The sequence below is a fragment of the Dipodomys merriami genome, unplaced genomic scaffold (assembly GCF_024711535.1).
Source record: "Dipodomys merriami isolate MVZ:Mamm:240054 unplaced genomic scaffold, mDipMer1.0.p SCAF_32, whole genome shotgun sequence".
Classification (NCBI taxonomy): Eukaryota; Metazoa; Chordata; class Mammalia; order Rodentia; family Heteromyidae; genus Dipodomys; species Dipodomys merriami.
Genome location: NW_027204715.1, coordinates 16959303 through 16985829, shown reverse-complemented (window position 1 = coordinate 16985829; position 26527 = coordinate 16959303). Strand labels below are relative to the sequence as shown.

Here is a 26527-nt window from a genome sequence, read left to right as displayed (position 1 = left end):
CCAGAATTCACTTTCCCCGTAAAATAAATATACTCCCCTTGATCATGTCTAAGGAAAAATTCAAAGCCATTGTTTTGTGCTACAATTTTTCTCACTCCAACCAAATTCAGTGTTTAGTGTACTCTTTATTTTATCCTTGTAGTTTTCTTAATGGAGAAATTAAACTTGCTTTTAGGAAAATCACAAGAGTATAAATAAGAAAGGATAACTAGACCTAGGGATTATTTCCCAATTTAGATGGTTTTGTTGCTGAGAGATTGTTTCCATGGTACATATTCTGTCAAATTCTCCCAGAAAAGATATCCACATTATCTTTATTTGCTTTGACAATATCCACTGTTAACGGTCTTACAGTTTCTTGTCAAAGCCAGGCTGGAAACAAGGACAAAGCCTGAAATGTGTAGTCATTTCTGTGCTCAAATATAATCCTAAATTGCTATTACTTAGAAATTAAAATCCTGTGCTCCTTCAGTGTTCAATCGTAACTCAGGGTTACTGCATCTTTATGTTTGCTTAGAGCCCATTACAAAACACTCTGCAGAGAAGTGAAGGCCAATCAAAATCAACACTTTGTCTATTTGAAAACAGATAAATCTCTATGTGTGATTCTCTGAAAATGAATCTTTGGCACAACACTCAGATAAAATAAATCTATGCACATGTAATTATATATGCATGTATACATTTACATTCATGAAAACATGTATCTGAATATATAGGTCACATATGTCACATACCTAGAGCATGCATGATTGAATAAGATTATTTTGGCACTATTTTTATGGCTAATCATGGCTACTTACATAATGAGGATCTGAATTAGTTTTTGGCTAGGAAATGAATTTTTTCTATAAATGTTTTGACTTTAAAAATTTCTTTTCAAATTATATTTCTGGGATATTGGAGTTAAGTATGATATCATTTAATATATTTCTCTTTGCCTCATGTATGCAGACTACTGCATAGGTTTGACCATTTTGGTATAACTTATCAAAGTAATGAACTTTTTTCTCCTTTTACTGCATTTTTGGAATTTGGTTGTTGTTGTTGTTGTTTTTACATATATTGACTAACTGTATTTCAAATCTGGTATGAATGTGCAGCTTACTTTAATGAAAACACTCAACTTATGTACAATGATGTATTTAAATTGTAAACCATGGGACATCAGTATTGTTAATTCTATTAACAATATGAAAAACTATCTATGACTATTTCATAAGTTTTGATTTAAAGTTTTCCTTAACTCTTTTGTTTCTTTTAAATGCCAAAGATTGAACCTAAGATCCTTGCACTTACTAGGCAAGTGCTCTAAAATTAGCTACTTATTTTGAGTCATAAAATTAGTTTTCAATTTTAATCCATTCAACTTAAATTAGACTAAGGTATTCTATTTGCATACAGTATTGTGAGTTCCTCAAAATTACTTACCAGTAGAATATTTAAGTTCTGTAAAGTATATGGTAAATGGAAAGGTCATATTTGTTTATTTATTTCTGTGCCAATGCTCGGGTTTGAACTCTGGGCCTGGGCGCTGTGCCTTAGCTTTATTCTCAGGATTGTTGGCACTCAGGTTTAGAGCCATATATCCATTTATGGATTTTTGGTGGTAAAATAGAGAAAGGTTTTGCAAACTATCCTCCAGAGCTGTCTTAGAACCATCATCTTTAGATCTCAGACTCCATAGGAACTAGGATTATAGGCATGAACCACTGGCTTTTTTTGCATGATTTTTTTTATTATGTATGATTAATTTTTTTCCAGTGCTTGAGTTTGCACTGGAGTCTTGAATATACTACACAAGTGCTTACTCTATCATTGACTCATATTCCTAGTCTTATAGCATTTTAACTTGCTATTTATCTATTTGTTCCTGGTTTTATTTCCATATTTAAGTATACCAGTGCTTGTACATTGTTCTTATAAATCTATCTGACTCTTGTAATTTGTCATATTTTTCTGGCTTTTCCTTGTTTATATAACTATGGCTTACTCCTGGATGTATAACTCTTCTTGATCTCTGATCTTCAGATTCCTCTAAGGTTTTAGATGGCACTGTTCCTTGAAGGAACTGGCCCTGCTTGAAAAGACTGGCTAGTCAAACCACAGACTTCTCAAAAAGAATTAGTCTCACAATTTGCATGAAGTAAAGCTTCTACTTGGTGCAATCAAACGCTTAGCTACAAGAAATGATGTGTGTACTTTGTTCAAAGTCCCATATTCGATTGCTCTTTAAGTGGTTATTTGGCGCATATTTCAGTTTGACAAACGCACACTTCTTAAAAGATTTCATTTTGTTACTTTTTCTACCATCAGAAGCTACAGAAAATGTCAATAAAGCTACAATGAAATAACTACAGGTTTTGAAAATATCCAAGACTCCTAGTTCATAGATGAGAAAATTAATTTTCTTTTACCTATGTTATTGAACAATGAGGAGATTTTTACTCTTGGAATAAGTAAAACTCAGTTCCCTTCTTTGATTATTGTCAAGGTGATGTATAGAGGGGTTATAGCTACATAAGTAAGGCCGGGTGTTGGTGGCTCATGCCTGTAATCCTAGCTACTCAGGGGCTGAGATTTGAGTATAACAGTTCAAAGCCAGCCTGGGCAGGAAAGTCCATGAGACTCTTAATCTCCAATAAACTAGAAAACCCAAAGTGGTGCTGTGGCTCAAGCAGTAGAGTACTTGCCTTCAGCTGAAGAGCACAGGGACAGCACCCAAGCCCAGAGTGCAAGCCCGACAACCAAGAACAACAACAACAACAATAATAACAATAATAATAAGTAAGGTAATAAGTACATTTCTTGTCAAACTTGTTACGCCTTCCCTCATTTTTGTCCTATTTTCCCTACCCCTCAACCTCCACCCAAGTTGTACAAGTCAATTACAACATATTGTCTTAAGAATATCGCTATTCCATTGGTTCTCCCTGTCTTCAGTTTTTAGAGGGAAACAGCTTTTATATATTCTTTTTTGGGGGGGGAAGGGGGTCTGGTCATGGGGCCTGAACTCTGGGCCTGGGCGCTGTCCCTCAGCTCTTCAGCCCAAGGCTAGCACTCTACCACTTGAGCCACAACGCCACTTCTAGCTTTTTTCTTTTTGCTTATGTGGTGCTGAGGATTTGAACCCTGGGCCTCATTCATGCAAGGGAAGCACTCTACCACTGAGCCACCTTCCCAGCCCAGCTTTTATATATTCTAAAGACAGAGAATATCTTTAAGACCTAATTTACCATTCACCATTTAATTTTATACTCACTATAGTGAGAAACAGAAGGAATTCAAAATATCTGCAGTATTCAGGTGCAACATCCCAATTTCTATTTGTATTGCAGAGCTTCTAACAGTGAACAAAATATAAAAAGAACTGGAAGTTCAAGCAAGGTTCTTTGTAGTCCTCTTCTCAGTGGTGCAATTTGCTAACTCCACTGTCCACTGTACTTCTCACTCTTCCTATTCATTCTGTGGCAAAAGAGACAAACAGAGGAAGTACTTTCTGCATTCATGAATTCCCATCCGGTCTCCTGTGTCTTCTCTCTTGGACTCTTCTCCCTGCAGATAGTATGAAATTGTTAGGGATTTAAGACAATCATCCCCTTTTCTTAAAGAAACAAAGATAAAAATGATAAAAATCCTTGGGTGTCATGGTAATCAGGCTTTCAAGGTGGCAGCTGATTGGGAGAAAGTGCTGTTTACAGTCCATGCATGAAAACAGGAACCTAATCCAATACCAGCCATGACTTTCTCAAATCCATGAGCCATCTAAAAGTGTACACATGGGTGGCAGTGAAGAGATTGTCAAAGACTACCAATGTAGTGGTAAACAAGTATCTTGATCAGTAAAAACTATAATTGGGGAGAAGTATTCATGAATTGATTTGAACTTTAAATTCTCAAATTGTGAGTGTGTTGTGTTGAAAGGTGTAAGGGAACAGGGCACCAGTAAAGTGAGGAGGGTGATGCCCCATAAACAATTGGAGTAAATGTGAATGACCAAGTGGTCTGTGCTAGTGGGAGTTGTCAAGATCAATACCTAAACTCCCTTAGGTACTGGGGCCAGGGGTTCTAAGCTTGTATCATCTATGAATTATATAAACTAATAAGATTCATTTTTATATTTTCATATAAGGAGTTCAAAGATCTAAAGTTTCTAGCATCTATGGATTCCATAAACTAATGAGATTCACTTTGGTATTTTCATACATTAATATGATAGGATATACATATTACCCCTCCCCCTTATTTTTAAGGAAAAGTCAGGGTATTTGTTAACATTAGCCTAGTATCTAGCAAGAGAAGAATTGAGGCTAGACAGGAAATAAGAAAATGATATGAGTGTTTACAGTAAAGGAAATGAAGAGTTGAACACGAAGCAATCCAAGGACATCACTTCAGTCCATCTTTAGTCACCTTCAGGGTACAAACCTAAGCATTAGTTTTAAATAGAGGAAAAGTGAGAGCCAGGAGGCAAAGATATTCAGTCCCAGTTACTGGTGTGGCCTAGTTGTTCTTTGTTTACATTCTGGTTTTCCTGGGTGGTGGAGAAGTTTTGTCACTGTCATCATGGAAGGAGGACACTCTGGAAACAGGCTGTTTATATGTATTGCCCCATTTGAGTGGGATCTGAGACATAGCTCAGCTGTTCCTTAGGGGTAGTTTCAATGCCTTGTCACAAAGAAGTCTTTGATCAATTCTGTCTTTTCTGGAACCCAAATGACTTCAAACTGACTGTACAGAACAGCTTAGAACAAAGTAATGTACAAAATGGAGGCAGATGCCTGCTGTCTCTCACGATTTTAATATAATTTATGGCAGCAAAAACAGTTTAAGGTATCTGTTACAAATACACTTTGAAAGTTCTAAAAATGGATTGTCTCTAGGGTGAGAACAGTCTTAGCCTTTGGTTTTTAGTTTGATTGAAATTGCCTATGAGAAATTCCTGTGGCTAAGTCCTGTCTACAGATCATCTGTGAGTTGGGAAGTGGAACTATTATTTTGGGTCTGACAAATTGGGATGTAATCCTTCCTTTTGATTTCCCAGTACATTTCCTCATTGCTGATGACTAGTTGGGACCTATTACCTGTACCCACTTTTGTACAGCTTGTTCCCTTCATTGTCCTTCTTATCTTAAAGAGACAGTGAGATAGAGAGAGAGAGATCTTACAGACTTGGCTTTGAGTTGGTAAACATATTAAATGTATTAAGCTATGTTAGCACTTAAAGCTTTATAGTCAAGTTTAAGTCCTAGGTAAGAGGATACAGAGGGGTTTATCTAACACTTGGTTGAGGTCAGAATCTTTGTCAAGGGAGGAAGGGAGGAAGGAAAGAAGGGAGGGAGAGAAGGAGGAATAAGGTAGGAAGAAATGCAGGCATGCAAGCCAAGGAAGAGCCAGTGGTACCTGGCTAGAAAGAGTTCCTAGGATAATTCAAGAAACTGAGCATACTCTTTTTCACAAACAAAAGCTAATCGGCTCTTGTTTATACTTACCTCAGAATGTTGCTTGCTTCAGATCTCTTTCAAGAAGAGTTTGATTAAAAATAAAGGAAGATAATAGGAACTCATCAATTGCCAATATTTAATCATTTAAGTAAACATGTTTGGTTAAGTTATAACCAGGTATTTTATTTTATTTTTATTTTTCAGGCTATTACAAATTAGGTTGCTTTCCTGATTTCAATCTCACTCTTCTCATTGTTGGTTTACAGAAAAGCTATGGATTTTTGTGGGTTAATTTTATAACCTGATATTTTGCCAAAGTTTCAGATCAGCTCAATTAACTTGGGAGAGGAATCTGTGGGATTCTTTAAAGACAGGATCAAGTCATATGCAAAGAGGAAGAATTTTACTTCTTTCCCTATCTGGATCTGTTTCTTACTTTATTGCTCCAGCAAGGAATACTAGTACTATATTGAAGAGGAATGGAAAGAGCAGACATCCTTGACTCATTCCTTATTTTAGAGAAATTGTTTTAACTTTTTACCGTTTAGTATAATGCTGGCTGTAGGTTTGACATATACAACCTCTATTATATTGAGGAATGTTTCGTGGATTCTTAGCTTTTATCATAAAGAAGTGCTGGCTCTTGTGAAATGCTTTATCTGCATCTGTGGATAGGATGATCATGTAGTTCTTGTCCTTGCTTCTGCTGATGGGTTGAATTTTATTTATTGGCTTGTGTATATTGAGCCTGCTTTGCATCCTTGTAATGAATCACATTTAATTGTGGTTTTTTTGATAAATCCAAAGACAAATAGTTACTGTTGGACATAATTAATTAAACACCACTCTAAACATTCACACAGTGAGACCACAGAGGATATTCTTAGGAGAGAAGGGCTGAATAGCTATGTGTATATGACCATATAAAATTATGCTTATCTAAATGAATTCCAAGAAATGGAAACAAGAAGGCTTTTTTGTACTGTTTACACTTATTTTAGCCCCCCCCCAGGCTTATCCCTCTTTATCACTATTTTTTTATTTATGTATCCTTTGTCTTGTATATAAGTTTATCTGATTTGGGGTGGGATTGGGGAAGCACAGAAATGGTAGGACAAAGGGTGAACTAATTCAACAGTGATACTCACTAGACCCTATGTGGAAATAAACTGTACAACTTGGGGTAGGGATCCTGTGTTCTTCTTACTCTTTTGCTTTTTATTTATTTCTTAAAAATTATTTTTATTGTAAAAGTGATGTACAAAGGGATTACAGCTGTACAGGTTTGGTAAGAAGTACATTTCTCTTCAAACAGTGTGACCACTTCTCTTCATTTTTCCCATTTTTTTCAATTCTATGGTATGTACAATGCATATTAGCCTACGTTCTAGTCAGTTACCCTCTTTCTACTGTTTTCCCCTTGCCTGACAACTCCTTGCAAATACCCATTTTTTGGCACTGATTTGTAGTGCATTGACAATCTTTCTTTAAAAAAAAACTATACTATGCATATTCCCTATAATACTTTAGTCTATAATACTTCAACCAATTCTTTTGTAACCACTTATATATCATTCAGTATGTTTACCTCTAGATTTATAGGCACATTCCAGCTCCCAAAATGAGGGAAACAATACAAACTACTTTTCTCTGGATCTGGCTTACCTCACTTACCCTCCCCCCCCCACAAGTCTTTCCATTACCTTACAAATGGTACAATATCAAACTTAAAACTTCCTGCAAACCAAGAACATGACTAATAAGTTAAATAGATCACAGAATGGGAGATATTTGTTAACCAACTATACATCAAATAGGGCTTAGTGTTAAAGACATACTTAGAGCAAAAAAAAAATGAACCCTCAAAAAATAATCCCTCAAACAACAACCCAATTAATAATTTGGCTAATGACTTAAAGGGAGATTTCTCAGAGGAAGAAGCAAATATAGCCAGCAGACACATGAAGAAATGTTCAAAATCTCTAGCCATAGGGGAAATACAAACCAATACAACACTGAGATTCCACCTCAACTCAGTCAGAAGGCTATTAACAAGAAAACTAACAATAACTAAGCTGGTGGGGATTCGGCCAACAGGGGACTCTGTTACACTGTTGGTGGAAATATAACCATGTTCAACCATTCTGGAAAGCAGTATGGACGTTCCTCAAAAGACTGAGTATATAGAGATTCCCTGTGACCCAGCAATTCCTGGGCATTTATGCAATAGAGCACTAACAAGGATAAATCAAAGACACCAGTACAAAGTAATTATTAATTATAACAATTATTATTGTTAATCATGATGGCTCTAATGAACATGTTAGTAACACATGTGTTCTAAACCATGTGTTAGTAACAAAAAGATAGACAAAGCATTGTAATCAAGACAATAGTTTTACTTCTTAAATTCAGATTTATAGGTATATTCACCTTGTTTTGTCTCTGACTTAAACTATTGAGTCAATTTACATTGCCTTTATATTAATACAGTTTCAACTTCTTCTGGATGGAAATCTTCTGTAAAGCTAACCCAGATATAAGAATTCAAGACTACAATATATTAATCAATGAAATAATCATGCAATGATTTTTTCCCTTGAGCTACTTGCAAACTAAAAACATCTAGCATTGATTTGCACTAAAGGAGAGGATAAGTTTGTGCATCCATGCAGCTCTGTGTGAGTACTAACAATACAATAATATATTTTTTTAATGTGTCTTCATTGTGTCTTACCAATTTCCCATGTTAACGACAACTGGAAGCAGCTGATAAAAATAGTGTTTTCAAAAGTCCTCCTCACTGACTAATACCTCAGCATGAACTCATTTGTGAGATTTAGAATCCTTTGTTACTGCAGAGCATTACAGGGGCTGCAGATGAAAGGGATAAAGGCTTCAGTACAATTGCTGTGGTAGATGTTGAGCCATGATTCATTGCTAACCCAGAGACATAGTATCAGGCAAATCATTACATCTTTTAAAATTTTTCAGTCTCCACATTTACAAAGAAGGGTTAATATCTGCACTCATACATTTGAAAACTGTAGAGAATTTCTTTGCAAAATTGGATATTATTAACCTTGCCCTCACATTGACCTCCAGATATGAGATGATTAACCAAGAGAAATTCAAAAGCCATAATTGTACTTGCATAAAAGAAACTGAATATGCATTTTAACTGGTTCAGGTCCATCCATATAGCAAGAAACTGTTGAGGCATATGTGTTTCAAATTAGGAATTTTTCAGATATCAAAATGCTAATTAACTGTCCTCCATTTCTTTGGCTTTCCTCCCTTTCCTTCTTCCTTCTTCCCTCTCTTCTCTCTCCTTCCCCTTCTTCCCTAGCCCTTCTTTCCCGCTTTCCTTCCGTTCCCTCATTCCTGTCTTCTTTCTTCTTTTCTTTTTTCCCTTTCTTTTCTTCTCTCTCTTTTATTTTTAATTTTTTGATACATGGTCTCACATGCCCACCCGGCCAGCCTCAAACCCACAGCCCTCTTCCTCATCCTCCCTGGTGCTAGAATTACAGAAATACATTACCATGCCTGGTAGAAAATCTGAACTTCAAATGCCATTATAAGAGTTAAAGTTGATTTTTTTCAGTCAACACAAAGGTATCATATAATGAGATACAAATATTACCTGAAACTTGAAAAGTAGGCTTTTCATAACAATTGATCCTTCTGTGAAAAGATTTCTGTTCCCAATGATCCCTATTTTCTTTGTGTCATTTAGATATTCTCATCATTTTTTTCTTTTTTTTATTGTGAAAATACTGTACAGAGGAGTTATAATTACATGAGCAAGATAACGAGTACATTTCTTATCAAGCATTGTAGCCTCCTCCTTTGTTTCCCCTTCCCATCCCTTCCCATCCTCCCCCCCCACACCCAATCCTCCCCTTCCCCCCCCCTGCACAAAAGTTGTAAAGTTCGTTTTCGACATAACAACTTGTACATCTCATTGTTACAATGGGTCCACCTGTATCCTTATTTAAACAATTTGTTTTTTCCCTTCCCCTCCACAGATTATACCGACATCAAATACAGTGAAAGCAGGTGTTATACTGTGGGGAGGGACATACAAAGCAAAAAAGAAATAATCTTATAAATGTGTTAGAATTGTCTGACCTTTTCTGCTTGACTCAGCCATATACTAGATATTGCAAATAAGGGAAACCATGGGACCTATGTGTCTTTGGGCCTGGCTTACTTCACTTAATATAACCTTTTCCAAGTCTTTCCATTTCCTAACAAGTGGGGCAATGTCATTCTTTCTGATGGAGGCATAGAATTCCATTGTGTATTTATACCACATTTTCTTGATTCATTCATCTACTGAGGGGCATCTGGGTTGGTTCCATATCTTACCTATAGTAAATAATGCTGCAATAAACATAGTCGTGCTGGTAGCTCTAATCATTTTTTTGAAGGAATATTCCCTTCCAACACATCATAAAGGTGAAGCATGAAATGCATTAAGAAAGAGAACTAAGATCACACCAAAATCAGCAAAATAACTAAAAGAGTACTTTAAAAAAATACAGAGCAACAGATGTGGCTTGAAGGGGAAGGAGCAAGAAAGTGGGGGAAAGAGATGAATGTGGGGAAGAGATAGAGAGGATACAGGTCATCAAAGTCATTAAACTAATGGATGCTCTTAAATGGGTGGAGAAAATGAGAGGGATGGGGTCTCAGCATCTCAAGGAAATCTTGATTTGATTTTGGCTTTAAACTTTATTTAGATTTGTAATCTGTGCAAATATTCTAAAATGAAAATAGGGCAATTTCTGATTTTCTGTTTGAAATTAACTGTAATAAGAGCATCTTTGATGATGCGAATTAAATTTAGATCCATTAAATGTTGACATTTTAATTGATGCATGATAAATCATGGGTAATGGTTTTGAAGCTGAAATATATGCATTCCATATGTTTTCTTTCCAAAGTGAATGTTTTACACTTTTTTGTTTGGTTGTTTTTTTTGTTTTGTTTTGTTTTGCTTTTTGTTTGGCAGTCAGGAGGCTTGAACTCAGAGCATGTGCACTATCTCTGAGCTCTTTTGTTCAAGGCTAGCACTCTACTACATTGAGCCACAGCTTTACTTCCATTTGTTGAGTGGTTAATTCAAGAGGATTATGGGGACTTTTCTGCCCAGGCTGGTTTCAAACCACAATCCTTAGATCTCAGCCTCCTGAGTAGGTAGGATTATAGGCCTGAGCCACCTGGCTTTACATCATTTTTAAGTCTACACTGGTGATGAAGTCGTATAATTCTTTACTTACCCCAAAATTATTAATATCACTAAATATTTATAAGAACCTTGGAATCAAATAGTCCTTAATTTCTTAGTAAATAATATACACTGAAAGATTTTTCTAAAATTTTTTGAACGCAATAATTTCAACCATAAAAATTAATTGAAGGGCCTAAAATGGTCAGTTAACATGGTGATTTCTGTTATTTGAGTTAAAACACAATTAATAATATGTAGTTGTACACAGAGTTTACATGAATGACAAAAGTGCAATGTATACTTTGCACACACAAATGTAATTACAGAAAGTAACTGCGGCCCAGGAAAATGTGCTGCAGCATATCGAAACTGTGTATACTGAGTATGTTAGCCTATAGACAATGGAGAAATCTATAGAAGTGAATCTATAGAAGTGCCATTTTCCTTCTTCCTCCCCAATAGCTCTTCTTTATCTATACACAGGGAGAAGAGTTGTCACATATGAAAATATTTTAAAAATCTGAATAAGTAAGTTATGCTAATTTCTTTATTACCTATTTATTACCATTAGGACACATTCTTATTTTTATCAGACCTTAATTATTCCTGACTGTCCTTTCTTTATCAAACCTAAGCATAAAAGTACAAAATTTCCCATAGTCTTTGAATGTATATTTCTCAGTTCTTCTATGTCACACGATATTTTAATTAAATATATTAACTATATTTTCTTCTATTAGTCTGTGTTTTATTATAGGATATTACAATGAGTTTTATGAAGAATTAAGATAATGCATTATATTTTCCCTTAAAATGGCATGTGGAAGATTCAAAACTGAAGTTAAATTAAAAGTAACTTTGAAGACCATGGGTATCTTATAAGTCTTCTTTTATGGCCAATGACTGAAAAATTATTTTAAACAACATTTAAAATCTTCTTCTAGTAATTCCTCTTTTGGATATAAAAATTATGTAAACAGATGGACTTCATTATGATATGTTCATACATGTATATAATATACTTTGATTAGTAATAACTGCAATTTATCTACTGATTGTAAATTCACATAACCATTTTTATACCCCCACAGTATATATTTCAGTACATTTTATCACCAGATATAAACAAAACTAAAATATTCTTTTTATTAATTCTGTGAAGCCAAATTTAATTGCTATGGTTATATTAATATTGATTTGTTTTCCACTTGGAGCTGAATCCTCCTTCAGGGTTTCTAGATTCCCAAAAGAATGGTATCACAGCTTTACAGCTTTATTATGTTACACATTTTATTTTGTTTTCCTTACCTACATTTTTTTAGAGCAATCCAGTGCATTCATGACAAATCAAAAGAGATAAATGGTTACTAAAACATGACTAAACAGTTTAGAAGACCAAAGGAAATGAAAATCCTCTCTTATACTTGCAGAAAATATAAAATTTACAAATTTTCTGGAAGATTATATAATATTTCCAAAAGATTTTAATTCATATTAATATAGCAATACTCTTCAGTTATCAGAAGAAACATCTTCAGGATGGTTTCAAATAATGAAGTTGATAGTGACAAAAGCACTTCAGTTTGAAGTAATGAGAATACTCTGACAAAGTATAGAGAGTGGTGAATGGGTATTCTTAATAACTTGACGGTCTTTTTTGTATCCTGATGAGATTGCATCCAAACTTCAAGACTTACAAAGAAATTTATGCTTATAATCCACTCCATAAATGCTCCAAATTTTTGTAGGACAGGGATTTTTGGTTCCTCATTCTTTCTTTCTTTCTTTCTTTCTTTCTTTCTTTCTTTCTTTCTTTCTTTCTTTCTTTCTTTCCTTTCTTTCTTTCTTTCTTTCTTTCTTTCTTTCTTCCTTCCTTCCTTCCCTCCATCCCTCCCTCCCTCAGTCCCTCCCTCCCTCCCTCCTTTCTTTCTTTCTTTCTTTCTTTCTTTCTTTCTTTCTTTCTTTCTTTCTTTCTTTCTTTCTCTCTTTCTTTCCTATCTTTCTTCTTTTCTTGTCAGTAATTGGGCTTGAACTTGTGGCCTGGGCACTGTCCCTGAACATTTCTACTCCTGGCTAGTGTTCTATCATTTTCAAACACAGTGACACTTCTGGTTTTCTGGTGAATAGGCTGTAATTGGCATAAACTATATGAATTCTATTATTCCACATGAAAAGAATGATTAACATGAATATGTATAGTAAGATTAATTTTTTATTTTAATAATAATTAAATATTTTCTTTCATAAAAATACTGAATAAAATATTTTATTTTTAAATATTTAATATTTAATAAAGATATTTAATAAAAATACGGAAAGAATTCCTGTTGGCTGCCATTTTCTTTTCAGTTTTATTCATCAGTATTAAATAAATAAATATGAAAAGAATGATGATTGGACATATTGAGTAACTTCCTTAGGTATTTACTAGTAGAACTAAGGTTTAAAAATCTCTTGTTCCAAGGTTCTTCATGTTCTTGGTACCTCACCCACATCCCCTTTTTCTCCAATTAAGGTTCGAACATGAGGTTGAAGGACAAAATATACATGTATGCTTGAAAATCTGGAAACATTTGAAAGGTGATACAAAAGCAATTTGTTAGTGAGGCATGATAAATGGTAGTTACTCAAGAAGCTGAGATCTGAGGCTTGTGATTCGAAGCCAACCTGTGTAGTAAATTCTATGAAACATTTAACCACAAAAAATCCACAAGAGAAGCTGTGGCTCAAAGTGGTAGAATGCTAGCCTTGAGCAAAATAGTAAGCTCAGGTCCCAAGATCCACAAAAAGAAAAGGAAATAATGAAGAAGGAATAAAATAAATTTTAAAAATGTAATAAAATAAAAATAAATTTTAAAAATAACAGGAATAAAACGAGCTCTATGGTAGAGATAATTCTTTAGTCATAAAGTATAACAAAGGAACAAAGCAGAAATAATTTTCCCCATAGTTAATAACAGAAATAACAATAATACCACTGAAGGAATAATGAAGCATGTAAAGTTACTTTTAAAGGAAACATCTGTGCACTGAAACCAAACTCATAAAACATTTATTAACTAAACCCACATTATGACATTAATCTGGAAAGTAGCCTAGAAGTTAAGAAATAAACATAAAATTTAAGTGATTTTCACAATAAGCCTGAATACATGGGTGTGAATTCATTTTTAACGTGAGCTTAACACTTTGTAGAAACTTGTCAATGTTACTTAATATACCCTAATTATTGTCACATGTAAGTTGGTATTGTTTCTTGTTGCACATTGTATGTATTTTTCTATATTTTTCTGTTCATTTTATTTCATGGCTGACCTTATCCACCTTGAATCATGTGGTAATTTTGAGATTTCAGTATTAGCTCTTAACCTAAAGGTCAAAGAAAAAGTGAGCAAAATCAGATACTATTATTGCTGGTGTTTTTAAAGATAAATAATTTAAGACTATAATATTGAAATGCAAATTGTTATCACAACAAAGCACAGTAAAATTGAATTCAAATGATAGCAGCTAGTGGATTTTGAAAGATAACATTAAGCCATTTCAGTGTCCAATTGTATAATTATAAAAATAAATGTGTGTTTGTGAGTATTTGCATGAATATATGTATATATGTATTATTAGATACATTTCTATACAAAATAACTATTTATGCGAGAGAGGGGATAATGGCAAGGAAACTTTCCTTATGGAATGTTTGGAATAGAGCAGTTCTTAAAAATCTCTTGTTCCAAGGTTCTTCATGTTCTTGGTATCTCACCAATATCCATAGTTTTCATAACTATGGACAAAATATTTGAATAACATTTAAAATAAAGGGGAGAATGCAGTCAACAATTCAATGTGCAGCCTACAAAATTAAGAAAAGTGAGGAAATGGGTGAGCACAGGAGGGATGTGGGGGAATGTTGAAAGAACTGACAGTGTTCAAGATGCCTTGTGTTCATAAACTGCTTTGTTAAATGGCAACTCCTTTGTCTAATTAAATATATATATTTATATGTATATATAAATGTATGTATATATATAAAATATATGTATATATATAAATGTATGTATGTATGTGTGTGTGTGTATATATATATATATATTTATATGAGGCTAAAAGTTAGGCATCAATGGCTCCAACTTGTAATCACAAGTGGCCAAGACTGGAAGATCATTGTTTAAGTAATCCTGGGTAGAAAACTCCTTGAGGCCTATATTTCCAATTAACCAATAAGCAAACAAACAAACCTCAAAGGCTGGTTCAAGTGGTAGAATGTTAGACATAAGCATAATGGCTGAGAGACAATGCCCTGGCTTTGCTCCTGTTGGCCCAGGCTGAGATAAGGTTGGCTGAATAGGTAGAAGCACACAGTGAGGTAGAACTTCCAAGCCCATTGCAAAAACAGAAGGGGCTGAGATCCTCCATCTCCACACCAAGAACCTAGCCCCTACGGCTTCAATATGTCCCTGGGCTCTAGCTCCTTCAGGTCTCACTAAGTCCTGATAGCACAGCAGATTAGGAGATAGAGCCTCCAACATGTGGACTTTTGGGGAATAATTGAGTTGGAAACTACACCAACCTTTTCATTGGCTGTTTCCCGAAGTGGAGCCAAGTAACCTGTGTGTTAAGAGACAAAGATTGTACGCATGCCTTTCTATCTTTTCTCTCCCTTTTAAGAGCCACCAAGGTTAACTCCTGCTCTAATCCCAATCACTTCCAAAGGACCCAACTATGAACACCATTGTGTTTCCATCCTTTTCATACCTCGAAACTGGGGTGTACTCAAAAGTGGGGAACACTCAAAATATGATCAGAACATAGCAGTGCTCTTCTGAGTTCAAACATCTTTAAGTGCATTATTGAAATTATATATTTGTGTATGATTTGGGCCGCTGATAGTATGAAAATTGTATTTGAGAAAATTGGGCTCTCTAAAGAGTAGCAAAATAAAATGAAGAATACTGGTAATGAAATATGCCACCAGTTGCTTATTGTTGCTATTCACTATTAAACAAATGTGTTTTATCTCATTTTCTGAGAGAAATAGAATGGATTGATGCAAAGAATCATGGCTCTTGATCAAGTAGAAAATTCTGTAGGGCTGTTTCAATTATCCTAAAATATGACAGGAAGACCCAATTTCTTTTGTAATTAAGCCATGAGAAAATTTCCCTATTTGACACCATTAATTATATAAATTATAGAAATTATATAATTATATTCAATTACATAAATATCATATGCATGTTTTAAGTATTGGGGAAGTTCAGATTAAAGGAAAGAAATGCTCCTCCAACAGCTTAATGAATGCCTTAAAATTACACAAAGGAGGTTTCTAGAGTGTGCTTGTGGCTTTGCATGCTTTAGACTGCTGCATATAGGTTGCTATGAGTTCTTTTGAATTTGCTCTTAGAATAGTGGATTAAGATTTCTTAACATATCATTTAGGTTAAGATATCCTTTCCAGAAATTAAGAAAATATTGCATTTTAGGGGGCTGGGAAGGTGACTCAGTGGTAGAGGGCTTGCCTTGCATGCATGAGGCCCTGGGTTCGATTTCCCAGCACCACATAAGCAAAAAGAAAAAAAAGCCAGAAGGGCACTGTGGCTCAAGTGGTAGAGTGCTAGCCTTGAGCTGAAGAGCTGAGGGACAGTGCCCAGGCCTAGAGTTCAGGCCCCATGACCGGACCCCCACCCAAAAAAAAGAAAATACTGCATTTTGATGATAACTGAACTTTTCAAGATCTGAATGAGTAAGATTTCTTAACAAGGGTGAAGAAAATATTTACTATTCTTAGGGTAAAGGTGATGAACAGAGGGGTTACTGTTTCATAAGTCTGGTAACAGTGACATTTCTTTGTAACAATGTCACCCTTCCCTCCAATCTTCCAATTTTTCCCTCCAATCTTCCAATTTTTCCCTCCTATCCCTACCCAAAAGTCATATAGTTCATTTTCAACATAATATCTAGCGAGCATCACTGCTGCATATTTAAGGGTGAAGAACTTTACATCCACAATGTATGTGCAAGATCAGAGAGATTAAATTATGTGTGGTAGGAAGAGCAAAACTGAGTTCGGAAGCAGTAAGGAGGAAATTGTTGTATTTCCCACCAGTCACAGAACATGGCTCAAACAAATACAGTGTAGATTATTTATCAAATTGTTTATAACAGCAACCTGTTTATCTGATTGGGAACAGCAAAATGGTGAGACAAAGGACAAAGGGGCAACCAATGCATCAGAGATATTCACAAGTCACTATGTTGAAAATGCACTTTACAACTTGTGGTGTGTAGTGACGGGGGGGGGTGTTGGTTGGGGAGAGCGGGAGAAAAAGGAGGAGAGGATGATAATGTTACTTATTACCTTATGAATGTAACTGTAACCTCTGTGTGCATCACATTGACAATAAAATTAAATTAAAAATACAGTAATAAAACTGGGGACTGAATGGTTGCTTAGAATATAGAGAAAGAGAAAAATTAAACCTAAAAATGCTTATATAATCACTAGTGCAGAAAAGTCTTCACCATAAGAAAATTTGACTCTAGAAATTAACTCACTTATGATAGATGAAATATCCATATACTAATTTTTATTGAACACATTTCACATTCTCTTCTTCCTAACTGAGTTTCCTGAATCTTTAAGAACTCAAAGTGTTGTAATTTGTCTTTACAGATAAGGGTAATTACAGTAGTATGGAATATCTACCTTTCAGGAAACGTGTCTCAGTTTATTGTCTCAGCAATCTTTATGATTCAAACATGTTCAATGACTTAATACCCTGTTATAAATTGTATCCATCATGCTTTTGAATTTACATACATACTCATAAACTAGTAGAAATATATTTTAAAACATAATTTGAAATTAGATATCAAATCTAACATACTTAAAGGAAATGAAACTTATTAAAACCATCAGAGGAACATAGTTTGCAAATTCTTTTGAAGCCTAGAAATATCTCATATTTTATGCAAATATCCCTGCCCTTCACAAAAACCCAACCCTATTCAACTTTATAATCACAAAGAAAACCAGAGAAATAGTTATATGTAATAACTATAGGCAAATCCAATGACTTGTAAGGCTAGAAATTAGTACCTAGCTCATGTGTACAAAGGAAATTTTATGAACTGAGAATTAGAAAAGTGACCTGAGAGATACTCTGATAAATTTTAGATTTCTGACCTTGGGAATTATTAGCAAAAATGTCTTGATAATGTAAGCCAGGCCATTTATAGAAATTTTTAAATCAGTTAAAACAAACTAATATAAATTGTTCCAAATTTCATATTACATATATATATGCATATATATAGTCACACACCACCACCAGCAGCAGCATGTATATATACATGCATATATATGTATATATCATGTGCATACATATACTCAAATATATATACCATATATATAACATGTGAATAATACATATGTGTATATTTGTCTATGTATCCACCTCTAATAGATAGATTAAATGAAAGCTTTGATTATGTAAGTTAAGCCAACATCCCACCAAACAAGGTAGAGCTGTAATTGTACCAGAAAAAAATATCTTAAAAGGTAGAGATGGATTGTATTTATTAAGTTTTCCTAAAGGGACTCTTGGGATAGTTAGCATTTAATTTGAAACACAAGAAATTTTTAAAAATGAGAAACTTGAAGACAGTATAGAGATGTAAGAGCAGCAGGGGCACATGAAGCCCTGGTATAGGGAAAATTGCTTCTCATACTGGAAACAAAGAGCAGAACGTTTGAAATTCAATGGAGAAATATTGTTTTACTGGAAGACTACAATCTATCGTCCTGTAATTGATGTACTATGATTATGACAAATTCTTTAGAAATCATTGATGTACCGAAGGAGAAGGGATGTCATGCAGGAGTTGTGGTTCATACGGGGAGTGTTTATCAATGGAGTTCTTAATACTAAAACTTCAGAAAGTAGCACCTGAAATACTGTTTGGATTACGCAATTTACACCAAACCTAACATTTTAGCATGCTTCACAGGTAATTCATCTCTGCATAAAAGCTTGTCTCAAATGGTAGGTTTTGAGAAATTCTGTCCATATAACTAGTAAAGGACTATCCTCTATACTTGACAAGGGAAAAGTGAGCTGTTCTTTGTTAAAGTGAAAAGATGGTGCACGTACACAGCAGGCAGATCTAATTATTATTAGCAGTAAAATAATTTGAGAACTTAATACCATGTAAGAGAAATGATCAGGAGGAAGTAAATGGATTCAAATTTCATTCATCTCCACCACCACCATCATCATCAAAATGTTTCACAAGATCTGCAGCATTTTATCTTTGAACCTGTCCTATCGCATGAGTGTGATTTAGACTCTGTGTGAGTGTGTGTGGGTGGGTGCGTGCGCGTGTGCATGCACACGGGACTTGGGCTTGAACTCTGTTCAACCTGCCCCTGAGACTTTTGCTCAAGGTTATTTTAACCTTGAACCACAGATTCACTTCTAGCTTTTTGGTGGTTAGTTTGATGAAGATTAGGAAAGTCACTAAACATCACCACTCCATAGTAGAACCATGTTGATAATTTCAGTATCCTCTTGATGGTTGTTGCTAGTGGGCCTCTTTACAAATACATTTACAAATAAAATTATGCACTTAATGTTGTAGAGGCCTAGTTGTAATCTTGATCCCTCTCTGTTCGTGGTTGCGTTGGGGAATCCAAACAGGCTTATCTTCTAAACTTCTCAACCTGCTCTCACTAGAATAACTTCTTTTAGATGTGCACTGAAAACAAGTGCAATGAGCTTTCCTGTGAAATTCACCACTCAGCTTATGGAACATTTCACCCCTACATGTCACCCCCACCTATCTGTCTTGCAATCAATTAGAAAAATAAATTACAGTGGTTGGTTACATGTTTTTGGAAGCCAGTAAAGAGGATGAACTTCAAGTCAGACTCATTTGTGGTCAGAATGCCTATTCATCTGGACTACTTTTCATGAATTCAGTTGGTTTTATTCTCCTTGATATATGTAAAGTTTGTAGATAAAATAAACTACATGCTAGATTTAAAGTTCGGTAATCTGTATTAACAAGGGATATTTTGTTTGTTTTAAACATTCATTTTTCTTTTAATAAACCCATGTATGCTAGTACTAGCCTTAAAAGGCACCAATTTTTTTTTCTTGTGATATCAATGACAAATTCCATATAATATTTTATTCAGGAAATAATGAACAATGCGAAGCCATCTAGATATTAGGTGTGTGTTACTGACCAACGTAGACAAAATTTCTGCTTCTATAAAATCTAATGACCAGTGATGGGCTCATCTTCATATGCAGGTTCAATTAGTTTATAAAGAAGGGCATGTGTGGGACTGGGAAGGTGGCTTGGTGGTAGAGCACTTTCCTTGCATGCATGAGACCCTGTGTTCCATTCCTCAGCACCACATAAGTAGAAAAAGCTGGAAGTGGCATGGTGGCTCAAGTGGTAGAACACTAGCCTTGAGCTGAAGAGCTGAGGGACAGCACCCAGGCCCAGAGTTCAGGCTCCATGATCAGAAAAAAAAAAAGAAGAATGGTATGTGTATATGTACAATTTTTATGTACATGTTCATATGTATCATATATATTTAAATGCTTGAATGTGGATTATCTTTCCTTATCTAATACTATTATTATAGAATTCAATTTATTTAAATGCATTACATAAAATATTATTACAATAAGGTATTAATGGAGAAATTTTAACTAACTTAGTCAGAATAGAAATGACAATTAAATTAAGGATTTCTGTTGTTGCTATTTTCTGCACCCTGTGATTCAGAGATTCCTTGAGAATCTGAAATGGGAGTTTCATGTGCAGATGAAGATATGTTGATTGGAAAATAGCACGTAGATGTTTGAAATGCATATGAGCATCTTTTCAGTAGTCTAGCTAATTCTGTAACAGTGTTTAACTGTCAGTGCTACCTGCTGCTCAGTAATTGACTAGTACTTAGGAGAGAGATGACCTTTAGAAATGCCACTTCTGATCCAGGAATGCTGTAAAAGCCTTCAGGGGACTACAGATCTCTGTATAGCCAAGAGTTGCTGCTCTAGCCACTTTGTTTTTTACTCTTAGCACTAAATGAGTACCAACTTTGAATTGATACATGCAGGCAGTTGTAAATAACGGTTGGACCATCTGAAACCAAACAATAAAATAACAAATGTGAGGCACACATTCCAGCAATTATTTTTGAATATGTTCTTATACAACAAAAAAGAAATTTGGACAACAAAAAAGAAATTTTGGATAACCTGGAAAGTATATTGTCACTTTTTTTGTTATGTTATCTATGTATGTCAGAACTAAGGAAAAACTCAAATGGTCTCAGTTCATAGCAAGGAGATGTCAAAGTTAAGCAAAACAAAAAACAGGAAGCTGTTACTTGAAAGGGAAAGGATACGATGGGATCATGTGAAAAACGTAGATATAGACAAATGAAGAGGGGGAAATACAATCACAAATTTAATGTAGGGGCTGGGAATGTGCCTTAGTGGTAGAGTGCTTGCCTAGCATGCATGGAGCCCGGGTTCGATTCCTCAGTACCACATAAACAGAAAAGTTGGTGTGGCACTGTGGCTCAAGTCATAGAATGCTAGACTTGAACAAAAGCAGCTCAGGAACTGTACCCAGGCCTTGAGTTCAAGCCCCATGTCTGGCAAAAATATAATAATTTAGTGTATATTTTACTAAAGTAAGAAGTGTTAGGGAAGAGGTAGGTAGGGGAGGGATGAGTGACAATGTTGAAAGGGGCGACATTGATCAAGATACATTGTATTTTTAAGATAATAAAAACAAATTAAACAAGAATCATTGAATGAATCAAGGTAATTATTAAAACTGCAACATGAAAAATCCTTCTCGGTATTATCCAAAGGCACTTTGGGGTACATATCTGAACACACATTACATCACAATAAGAATAAATATTTCTAATAATTGTAGAAGTTAATAATGTTTTTGACGTGTGAAAACAAAAGTAATTTAATAACTCTTGGTTATGATAGGGTGAATACAATTAAAGTAAAGTATGCAGTATGAGAATGGAATAATGAAAAGCATTAAAACTGCATTAAAAGGTTAATAAGAAAGAGTGACGTAGGTGGTGAATATGATTCAATACATTACATAAATGTAATGTAATATGAGAACAGAACACTTTCAGACACTAAATACAGTCCTAATAAGATCACATGCTAATAAATATTGCAGGATAGAAACTGATAATCACCCAATAGTTTACAAGAAGTACTTGACATTGTATTGATCTCACAAGTACTTCTTAGCAGTTTTTATACATTATATGTTATATGTTTAATATTATAAAAGTGGCCATTTGGCAAACCATAGTGGTGTTGATGTAGGCTTCTTAATAAAGCTTGTGTGAAAACTGAATAGTCAAATGCACAAGTGCACAACTAGATACCTGTGTTCCATGAGTTAAAAGCCAATTCAAGTTGATTAGATGGCAAGGCAAGAAATTATGAAACTACCAGAAGTGTTGGACACTAACGAAATAAAAACATATTAAATGGGAGTTGGATAAAAAAGAATGTTTCTACAACAAATGGTATGATCAGCAATGATTATATAATCTGATTATATAATCACCAAAATGAAAGTATTTGTGAACTGTCAGAATGAGATTACTACTGATTTAGCAATGTCAATGAACAAATATTAAGAAAGGAAAAGCATTCAGTATTCAAAGAGACTTCTGCAATCCTAGTTTGTTGAAGCACTATCCATACTAGAAAGAAATGGAACCAGTCCACATTCAGTGCCCATCAGTTGGCAAATGTAAGCAAATACAACTCTCTCACATACACACACACACACACACACACACACACACACACACACACACACACACACACACACACACACACACACACACACAGGGCTGTGAAGGTGGCTCAGTGGTAGAGTGCTTGCCTTGCATGCATGAGGTCCTGGGTTTGATTCCTCAGCACCACATAAGCAGAAAAAGCCAGAAGTGGTGTTGTGGATCAATTAGTAGAGTGGTAACCTTGAGCTGAAGGGCTGAGGGACAGTGCCAGGGACCAGAGTTCAGGCACCATGACCAGCAACACACACACACACACACACACACACACACATACACACACACACACACACACACACACACACAGGAATATAATTCAAAATTTATGAACCCAGTTATAGGTTCACACCAGATCCATCTTTAAAATAATGAATGTAAAGAAAGGCTGGATGGGTGGCTGAAGTGATTCAAGTGGTAAATCTCTGGCCAGAGCAATAAAGCTTAGTAAAACACAAGGAATTTTTTTTAAGGTAAAATGTAGAAAATTTATTCTGCCCACTTTCACCTTGAATTTGTAAGTTGTTATGACTTGTATTTCCCAGGGAATTAAAAAAAAAGTTTGCATTATAGAAAGAAAGGAAGAAAGAAAGGAAGAAAGAAAGAAAGAAAGAAAGAAAGAAAGAAAGAAAGAAAGAAAGGAAGAAAGAAAGAAAGAAAGAAAGAGAGGAAGAAAGAAAGGAAGAAAGAAAGAATTAAGTGTATACTGACCTTGAAAAACAATCTGTCAATTAAGAAAATTATTATCAAAATCAAGAAAGAATTATTATTTATTCAAGGTCTATCATTCACCAGAGCAAAGCTGTTCTTATATTAGGAATGTACTCAGGTGAGTTTGTTATCTGTTATATATACAAATGTATTTAAATGTTAAGAAACATTAACTATCTAGTCTTTCTTTTGTTTTGTTTTAGGTTATAGGATTTGATCTCTGGGCTTGGGCGCTGTCCCTGTGCTCTTCAGATCCAGGCTAGCACTCCCCATGAGACACAGCACCACTTCCTGTTTTCTAGACTTATTGGAGATAATAGTCTCACTGACTTTCTTGCCCAGGCTGGCTTTGAACTGTTATACTCAGATCTCAGCCCCTGAGTAGCTAGGATTACAGGTGTGAGCCACTGGTGCCCGGCTCTTAGTCTCTATTATGCCATATAACTTTAAACAGATGCTGGTTGATTCTGTAAAGGTAAAATATAATATATAATTAGCTACTTTATTTACTATAGCTAAGATATGGAACCAACCCAGATGCCCCTCAGTAGATGAATGGATCAAGAAAATGTGGTATATATACACAATGGAATTCTATGCCTCCATCAGAAGGAATGACATTGCCCCATTTGTTAGGAAATGGAAAGACTTGGAAAAAATTATATTAAGCAAAGCAAGCCAGGCCCAAAGAAACATAGGTCGCATGGTTTTCCTTATTTGCAATAACTAGTATATGTGTGAGACAAGTAGAAAAGGTCAGATAAGTTGATGTTAGTAGAAATGAACAAAGGAGGAGGCAACAATGCTTGATAAGAAATGTACTCATTACCTTGCCCATGTAATTGTAACCACTCTGTACAGTATTTTCACAATACTATATATATATATATATATATATATATATATATATATATATATTGTATTGTGAAGGTAGCAGGTCTTTGAAAGTAATTTCAAGGATTATTAAATTTAGGAACAGAAATATTTACTGAAAATTGACCAATAGTTTTTTTGGTTTTTTTTATTGATACTTTTGCACTACACTTCCAAAATGTTTTTTTTTCTCAAAATCAATTCAATTACTAAGTCTTTTTTCTTCTTCAAGTTTTTAGAATTTCAGATGTATTCAGAAACTCTAAATGTTTTACTTCCTTCTATAAGGCTGATGTTGAAACTTAAGTTGTCTGTCCTTCCTAAACCAGATGAATAGTTTTGTTCCTTTCTCTGTATCCTACAATTTTACCTATGTACATGCTGTTGTAAATTTTATCCCACTCAAGTTTCTGCATTAAAATTAATCAATTGATTAGTGTCTGTGAAATAACATACCATTTAAATGCATGATTATTTGACACTTGGTTCCCTGTAAAATGTGTTTTATACAACACACTTGTTAACAACCATGTATGTCCAAAATTTATGAATCATATTGGGTATGTTCACTTGGCAGTTTATCATAATTGTTCTTGCATTTAATTACTATACAATATGGAGACAGTTATTAAACTCCCCAACGTTTATTTAATCATTATTTAAATAAGGTCATGTTGTGCCTATTTCATTTCATTTTATAATGAAAGTTAACCAAATAAACATTGTTACCCTATTAAACATCATTTCCTAATTGTGTAATTATTTCAATTATAATACTCTTTTTACTTATGTGTCTTCATGATAAAAAGTCAATAAAGTTAATGCCATATAGGTCTATTTAAAGTATCTGTTTACGGTAAGATACTAGTATGCTTCTAACAGGAAGCTTGATGGGAACCAGAATAAGTACCCAAATAAACTGTGGTACATAGTTCCATTCATACATGGATAAAACAATAATGTTTTATATCAATTTATTTAAATCTATGACTGTGTACCTCCAATGGATATAAACGATATTGTTTGGTTTTACTATTTGACATGTTGTGTTCTGTTAGCATTTTTAACCGTTATTCCTTTCTTCAATTTCTAAACATAGTCTTATCATTGTCACTCTCATACAAAACACTGAATTGAAAATATAGCATCTGAGAAATATGCATTTAATTCACACTTAATCTCCCCATTTAATCTGAAATTTTAGTCACAGTCCGCCCATTATTCTTGTTATTTTTACACTAGGAATAATTTTATTAGTCTTTTCTGATACCATTCTCTTTCAGGAGTCTGAATTTCATCACTGTTGACCATTTTAGCTAGGTAATTACTGTTTGGTGTTACTTGATCACTTTCCCTACATGTAAAAGAGGTTTGGATAACCCCATCTTTTTCTTTCTTTCTTTTTTTTTTTTTTTTTTTTTTTTACTAGACAGTACCTACAACTATTTGGAAGCTGATGCTGACACCTGTAATACTACCTACTCAGGAGGCGAAGAGCTAAGGATCATGGTTTGAAGTCAGCCTGGGAAGGAAAGTTCATGAGCTTCTTTATCTACAATAAACTACTCAGAAAAATCCAGAAAAGGTGATGTGGCTCAAATGGCACAAGCCTTGAGCATGGAGAAGCCCAGGAACAGAGCCCAGGCTCTAAGTTCAAGCCCCAAGACTGGCAAAACAACAACAACCAAAAAAAAATACCATCAAATTCTGACTTTTCTATTTTGAGTTCCTCCAATCTTTGTACAACTATCTCTTGTGCTGCTTATTAAAATAGAAAATTATGTCAATTATGCTTTATTATCTATGAGTGCATCCAAAATTTAAATCTTTTAATATCTTAAGATATGGTATTTATTCATTTTTAGGTCTAATTTATTTTGTATCCTACAATATTTTACATCATCCAAAATGCCAAATAAAATTGTATTTATTTCAATTGAACTTTCATAGATATATCAGTTTATACATAAAACATACTTGGTTTTCCAACATAGGATAAAACATCTTCTACCTGCAAATCTAAGAATGCCAAAAGTTCAGTGTTTTACATTACTTTTCTCTTCACTACTATTGTAGATTTTCTCCTTTAAGATATGTTGCTAATTTCCACTGTCATAATTCTAAACCATGTTTTGTGTGACTTACAGAAGATTTAATGTTTCCATTTTTATGTAATAATAAGAAATCTTCTTTTAAAATTTGCTTAATCATTTTATTTTCCTTCAAGAGAAATTTTCTAAATTAAACATTTACATATATATTTCTGTAAGTTGCTTTCAGTAACTATTTTTCAACATTAGTGTGAATTCAAAGAGAGCAAATGTTTTAGAACATTATAAATAATTGTAACTACATATCATTAAGATAAATATTCATAAGAAATATATTTTTTCTACTTTT

The 26527-nt window shown here is 34.3% G+C and overlaps 1 long non-coding RNA gene across 1 annotated transcript in view; it reads right to left on the bottom strand.

The window, feature by feature from the left end:
- Positions 1-3262: 3262 nt before the first annotated feature.
- The window catches only part of LOC138841426 (uncharacterized), a 41931-nt gene continuing 18666 nt past the window's right edge, over positions 3263-26527 (bottom strand). Inside the window, exon 3 of the long non-coding RNA XR_011376430.1 lies at positions 3263-3555. This is a non-coding gene — a long non-coding RNA (uncharacterized lncRNA). The remainder of the gene's footprint in view (positions 3556-26527) is intronic.